The sequence below is a fragment of the Apodemus sylvaticus genome, chromosome 7 (assembly GCF_947179515.1).
Source record: "Apodemus sylvaticus chromosome 7, mApoSyl1.1, whole genome shotgun sequence".
NCBI lineage: Eukaryota > Metazoa > Chordata > Mammalia > Rodentia > Muridae > Apodemus > Apodemus sylvaticus.
Window position 1 is genome coordinate 123322007 of NC_067478.1, and position 7557 is coordinate 123329563.

Below are 7557 nucleotides of genomic sequence, written 5' to 3' on the forward strand. Positions count from 1 at the left end.
CACAAAAGAACACATGGAATGCAATCACTGATAAGTGGATATTAGCCCAGAAGCTCTGAATACCCAAGACACAACTCACATATCAAATCCTTCCCAAGAAGGAAGGAGAGGACCCTGGTTCTGGAAAGGCTCAGTGCGGCAGTGTAGCAGTGTGGGGGGAATACCAGAACAGGGAAGTGGGAAAGGGTGGATGGGGGAACAGGGTAAGGGAAGAGGGCTTATGGGACTTGTGGGGAAGGGGGAATCAAGGAAATGGGAGATCATTTGAAATGTAAATGAAGAATATATTAAACAAAAAAAAAAAAAGAAAAAAAAAGAAAATGCATGACTATGCATGAATGCATCAAACTTGCTTTTTTTTTTTTTTTTTTTTGTTGTTCTTTTGTTTTTTTGTTTTTTAGATTTGGGTTTTTTTCGAGGCAGGCTTTCTCTGTATAGCTCTCGATGTCCTGGAACTCACTCTGTGGACCAGGCTGACCTTGAACTCAGAGATCTACCTGCCTCTGCCTCCCAGAGTGCTGGAGTTACAGGCGTGCGCCTCCACCACCACCACCACCACCACCTGGCTCAAACTTGTTAGTATGTATGAACTGACATGGCTTAGAAGAAAATCAAAGTTACATTAAATAAAGACAGAAGCCTTCCAAATTATAAATACTTTAGTCCACTATGAAAGGGAAATCCATGCATAATGAAGCACTGAGTTTCTCAGGAAAAACTAAAGTTAAAAGAACAGCTGCCAACAGAAAGATTTTGCTGACCTCCCACAGTGGAGTCCAGGACTCCTGTGGAGTAGCAGTGTTTGCCCCTGCCCCTCAGGAGTCAATGGTAAATGAAAGTTACAGTCTAATGTCGGTTCACTGTTTGGCAGGGAAAATGTTTATGTACATTAACATGTCTTCAGCAAAATATAATTGCAAAACAGCAAATGTTAAAGTGATCAAAATGCTGTCACCAACCAGTTTTCTGGAGAAGCTGAATCTATGCCTATACCCAAAGCCCTTTGCTTGTGATAGCAGACCTGAGAGGTGCTAGGTATGATTAGGTTTCAGAAAAGAGAGAATCTTCTACTACTTAGAATCAGAGTAAATTCTAGTTTCCCTTGGAGGTGGATTCTGAATCTCTCAGTTACCTGAAGTAGTAGCACCAGTTCATAGTTTAAAGGTCAAAAATATTTTAGAATTCATAAGGTGAATTTGCCCTTTGATAATCTTTTCATCATGGGGAGCTTAACAGAAATTCAGGAACAAAGCCTCAGGTGAGAAGTAGACTAGTCAGTTTATCACATGGAGGGTAATTTCCAGGATAAGTCAAGAAATTAACTCTAACGCCCCAAACAAAAGACTTTTTCATCATCTGTTTTTATTTTATAGCTAAACTCTTATAGTAAGAATTTGACTCCCTGGCTATTCATTTTATTTCATTCTTTCTCACGTGTAAATGCTTAAGAGATTCATAGAATCCACTGCCAACATATCTTTATATGGGTTTTCTGCACTTGACTTGTCCACTTAAAGAAGTGTCAGTGCTATTATATAAAGAAGTAGTGCAGTAACTATCACAGTGTATTGATGTTGACATGAAATGAATAGTTATCACATCAGAGGAGATAAGAGATTAATTATTCTTAAGCTAAGTGTGAGTGAGCATGCCCAGAAGCATAGATTCTATTCTGTGTTCTAACATGGTAATCATTTATGTCATTTGTATAGGAAGAGAACACAGATACTTATAAGTGAAGACACTTTTGAGACACACAGGTGAGAAGTTAAGGTAGGAGGGTGAGAGCAAAATACAGGGAATGTCAGCTACTGGTCTAAGACAGCTACAGCTAAGATATCTTTTCGCTTGATGGAAGCAGGGTATCTACTAGTAAACAACAAAGGTGGTGCCTAATAGTTACAGAGATGTTAGAACACATATAGAAGTGGGCAATAAATGACCATTCAGACTTCCAACATCATTTGGCTCTAGAAATGCTTTTTCCCATCTTCCTGTAAGTCTTTAGGGAGTTTTCAATACAGGATTCTCTTGTGAGCTTTAATTTGACCCATCAGTCAAGACAAGTGGTCTCTTATTGTAGTAGACATAATTCATTTTTAATTCAATTATTATCAAGGGAGAAGAAATAAATATGACCCTGACATATTTATGTTGAGTAAAATCATGACATAGTAAATAAGAAATTGGAAATACAACATAAAATACTCATACTGAGTTGAGGTTTGGCCTATCTTCTTGAATTAGATTTATTGTTAAAATGCAGGACTCTCAGGATAGAGACAGGGCTCAGCATGTTAGATCCTGAATTGCCCTTGCAGAGGATCCCACCTCAGTTCCCAGAACTCATATCAGGTATCTTACCACCACATGTAACTTCAGCTCCAGGAGAAACCTCTGGCCAATGTTTACTCAACAATCATATGGTCATATCCACTCTCAAACACACATATGTGATATATGAATAAGAAAAAAAATTCTCAGAAATTACAGGACAGGGAATATACTATTCTATGGTAATAATAAAGGAAAAAGGTAGCTTCCCTAAATGAAGATCCTTACCTCTCCCTTCTTTCTTCCAAATCCAATCACCCAGTCTGATCCCTAGCTCTGCAGGAGATTACCTGTTGATGTATCTCCCCACTCTCTTCCTCTATTCCCAAGAGACTAAACAGATCTTGGCACAATAACCTAATTTCCTCACTCCTGAGAACCCCCTTAGCATCTCTTAACACCATAATCTATCACCATGCCAACTCCAAATAAATACAATCACATTTGACCTAAAATCCTCAATGGCCACATCTATCGGGGTTCTAAAAGAATTTTCACTTATCAAAAATTAAATTCAAATCAGATAATGAATTTAAACAGACATATATACCCTAGTGAAATAGAAACAATCATTAAAATTCTTCCAACCTAAAATGTCAGGGACAGACAGTACCAGATACTCAAATAAAAGTTAATGCCAATATTTCTCAAATTATTCCATAAGACAGAAACAGAAGGATCATTGTTCAATTCATTTTGCAAGGGCACAGTTACCTTGATACTCAAACTACCTAAAGTTTCAACAAACAGAATTACTGATCATTTTCTCTTTACAAATATAGCTGCAAAATTTTCCAATAAAATACTTGCAAACTAAATTCAAGAACACATAAAAAAGATCATTCACAATTATCAAGTAGGTTGCATTTCAGCAATCCAGGGATAGTTCAACATAGGTAAGTCAATAAATATAATCTACCACAAAAATAACCTGAAAAATACAAACAACATAATCATTGTGGTGGTTTTTTCAATAGGTATGGCCCCTATAGACTCATGTATTTCTTTTTTTTTCCCTTCAAACAACTGCCTTTATTGCAAACAGCAGGTGGGACACATAGCAATGATAAAAAATTAATTTACAAAATCAGAGATGTGGTGAGCTGCCTGGTATGTAACCTTGAAGATTTATATGTAGATGCTAACCCAGAGCAGGAGGAAGAGGACTCCAAAGCCCATAGAGAGTGAGGCCACCAAGGAGATGAGGAACTCTTTGTAAATATCACATGTGCACCTGGTAGAGGTGACCTTTTAAATGAAGAACTAGGCAGTAGGGAACATGCTGATGCCAGAAGTACCACAGTCAGGTGAGGGAAGACAGCTGAGTTCACTGGGCTGGTATTCCTACTCATGGCCTCGAGCTCCATTTTGCCCTGCAGAGGATAAACTACTAATTCACCCAACTTATATATGTCAATGCTTGGCCCATATGAAATATCATTACTAGGAGGTGTGGCCTTGTTGGAGTAAGATAGACCTATGGGAGAAAATATGTCACTGTGGTAGAGGGCTTTGTGGTCTCCTATGCTCAAGCTATTCCCAGTGTGGAACACGGTCTCCTTCTGTTGCCTGAGGATCAAGATATAAAAGCCTAAGCTCCTTCTCCAGTACCATGTCTGCCTGCATGCCACCATATTTTTCTTCATGATTATAATGGACTAAACCTCTGAAATTATAAGTCAGTCCTAATTAAAGGTTTTCTTTACATGAGTTGCCATAGTACTTGTATCTTCATAGCAGTAAAAACCAAACTAAAAGAGAAGTACCAGAGACTAAGGTATTTCTGTGATGGGCCTGACCATGCTTTATTTTTTGGAAACTTTGGATTAGAAAAATAATGGAATGCTTTAAAAGGTGCTTAATGGGTGATACCAGCATGAACATGGATGATAATGGTGCTGAGGGTAATTTGAATTTTGGGGGCCAAGCTCATGAGGTGTCAGAGAAGAGTATATAGTTTGCAGCCTACATACTATATATTTATATTTACACTTACATTAATTGTATTGGTAAGGGAAATCTCAACATATCCTAGTATAGGCTCATTGTGTAGTTAATAGTGCTTACTCTTATGAAGAGGATTTTGATGCAAATGAGCAAGTTGAACAAAGAATGTGAAATATATTATTCAAGGAAAAAGGGGGCACTAGAAAGTGGAATGGAGCTGATTCTGTGTTCAAGGACATAAACAGATTAAGGATTTTAAATGGAATAAAGAAAGTGGTAACCCCGGGGCAAGATCACACCCAGATAAACTTCCATCTTGTGAAAACGAACTAAAGAACAGTTTAAGTACAGACTGAGTTTCAGGTCAGCCAGGCACAGTCAGTGAAGGGAACCATGGAAGACAGAAAACTAGTGAAGATGCAATTGACCCAGAAAGCAGCAGACCTTAACACCTTTTGCCACATAGCTCTGGCTTTATAATCAAGGATAAAGGAAACTAGTTACGGAATCTCCCTCCATGACTAAAAAAGCCACCATGGCCACTAATGTTTTAGTGGAGTACCAGAAAGGTCATTGTGTGAAGCAATGAAGGTGAATCCTGGATCGTGTTGGAGTCTACAAGATGTTAGAAATGCCTAAGACCTGGGATACCTGCTAAAGAAAGCTACTAAGCCTAAGAGAAAAAAATGTGTTGCAGTCAACATAGCTGAAAGGAGTGTGAGATGTGAAGATCATTTAGACATCAGATATGGAGTTGAAGAATTTAAAATATGCCCAGCTATTTTTTTAGTATTGCTTTGAGCCTGTGTTTCATCACTATGCTCCCTTCCCTACATATTTCCCTACAGTAATATAGATCCTGTGCCTTCATATGCTGGAAGTATATGATCTTCTTCTTCTTCTTCTTCTTCTTCTTCTTCTTCTTCTTCTTCTTCTTCTTCTTCTTCTTCTTCTTCTTCTTCTTCTTCTTCTTCTTCTTCTTTTTGATTTTATAGGAGAATTATAGTTAAGGCATTATATAAACACCAGAAGAGACATTGACTGTGATAGACTATGGGGGCATTTAAAGTTGGACTAAATACATTTTACATTATGTTATGACTACAAGCATGTGGGGCCAGAGTATGGAATATGGTAGTTTGAATAGGTATGACCCATCTAAAATCATATGTTTGAGAGCTTGGCCCATAGGAAGTGGCACTATTAGGTAGGGCCTTTTTGGAGTAGGTATGGCTCTGTTCAAGGAGGAATGTCATTGTGGAGGTGGGCTTTGAGGTTGTCTATGCTCAAGCTCTGCCCAGTGTAGCTCTCATTCTCCTTCTGCTGCCTAAGTATCAAGATGTAGAAGCCTAATCTCCTTCTCTATTACTATGCCTGCCTAAATACCACTATATTTCCCTTCATGATGATAATGGATTGAACCTCTGAAACTATAAGTCAGCCCCAAATTAAATGTTTTCCTTTATGAGAGTTGTCATGCTCCCTATATCTCTTAATACCAATACAACATAATCATAAAGTCATTATATGCAGAAAGGCCTTTGTCAAAAATTCAACATGCTTCATTATCAAGGCCATGGAAAGATTGTTGGTATAACAAACATGCATATGTATATTAAAGGCAGTTTACAGTAATCCAATAGCCAGCATCAACTTAAATGAAAAAAAATTTAAAGAAATTTCACAAAATCTGTAACAAGGCAGTTTATAGTAAGCCAAAAGTCAGTATCAATTTAAATGAAGAAAAATTCGAAGAAATTTCATAAAAAATAAAAACAAGACATACTTTGCTATTTTAGAATAGCAAAATTGGCTATCCAAGCTAAAGTAATAAATAGATTCAATGGAATCCCTATCAAAATTCCAATACAGACATTGAATGGAAAATTTTCAGCTTCATATGAAAAACAAAAATCCGAGACAGCTAATAGAATCCTGGATAGTAAAAGATCTGTTGGAGGTATCATCATCCTTGCTTTTAAATCATACTATAGAGCTGTAGTGACAAAATGGCATGTTATTGATCAATGGAACTGAATAGGAGACCATGAAATAAGTCCACACACCTATGAACATGAAAAATTGCTAAAATGGTTCCAGCATTTTTCAACAAATGTTGTTGGTTGAATTGGATAGCTCTATGCAGAACAATACAAATAGATGCATTCTTATCATCCTGTACTAAATTCAACTCTAAGAATGCACCATAAGACACATATACAACGAATCTGAGAAAAGAGAACATGGGGGATAGTTTTGAACTCATTGCCACAAGAGAAAACTTTCTCAACAGAATGTCTTTGGCACAGGCACCACCAAAACCGACAATTAGTAAATGAGAACTTATGAAACTAAAATCAGGCCAAAGGATACTGTCATTTGGACAAAGTAGCAACCTATGGAATGGAGAATGATTTTACCAACTACTAATGTGATAGAGTACTAATATCCAAATATTCAAATAACTAAAAAAACAGTAAATATAAAGAACACCACCCAATTAACAATGGGTCACAGATGCTAGTAGAAAATTCTTTAAAAATAAGATTCAAATAGCTGAAAATCACATATTTAATATCCTTTGCCATTAAGGAAATGCAAATCAAAACTACTCTGTGATTTTATCTGACACCTGTCAGAATGGCAAAGATCAATAAAATGAGGGACAGCTCATGGTGGCAAGGATATGCAATAAATAGAACACTCATCCACCACTGGTGGGAATGAAATCATATAAAGCTACTATGGAAATCAATGAACTAATTCTTCAGAAAGATGGGAATCGATATTCCTCAAGCTCCAGCCTTATCACCTTCCACATACCCAAAAGCAGGCTTACTCTATCACATAGATACTTACTGAAATATGCTTATAGCTGGTATACTCATGATAACAGAAAATGGAAATGACTTGGATGTCACTAAAGGTATGAATGGATAAAGTAAATGTACTACATTCATACAATGGAGAATTACTCAGCTATGAAAGTAATACAATCAATTTCAGGGAGTGGGGGGCTAGAAAAGGGGAAATCATTTGAAATGTAAATAAAAATATATCGAATAAAATAAATATATATTAAAAAGAAAAAAAAAGAAAGTAATACAATCATGAAATTTTCAGGAAAATGAATGGAATTAAGAAAAAATAACTATCCTGAATGAGGTAAAGGAAACCCAGAATGACAAATATATGTATTTACCTATATGTGGATATAAGTTATTATGTCAATGAAAGCAAACTACCATCTTTAGAACCACAAATGTTAAGTATAGT

At 36.6% G+C, this 7557-nt stretch overlaps 1 pseudogene; it reads right to left on the minus strand.

Moving 5' to 3' along the window:
• Positions 1 to 3462: 3462 nt before the first annotated feature.
• On the minus strand, positions 3463 to 3701 carry LOC127690219 (transmembrane protein 258-like; annotated as a pseudogene).
• Between the last annotated feature and the right edge of the window lie 3856 nt (positions 3702 to 7557).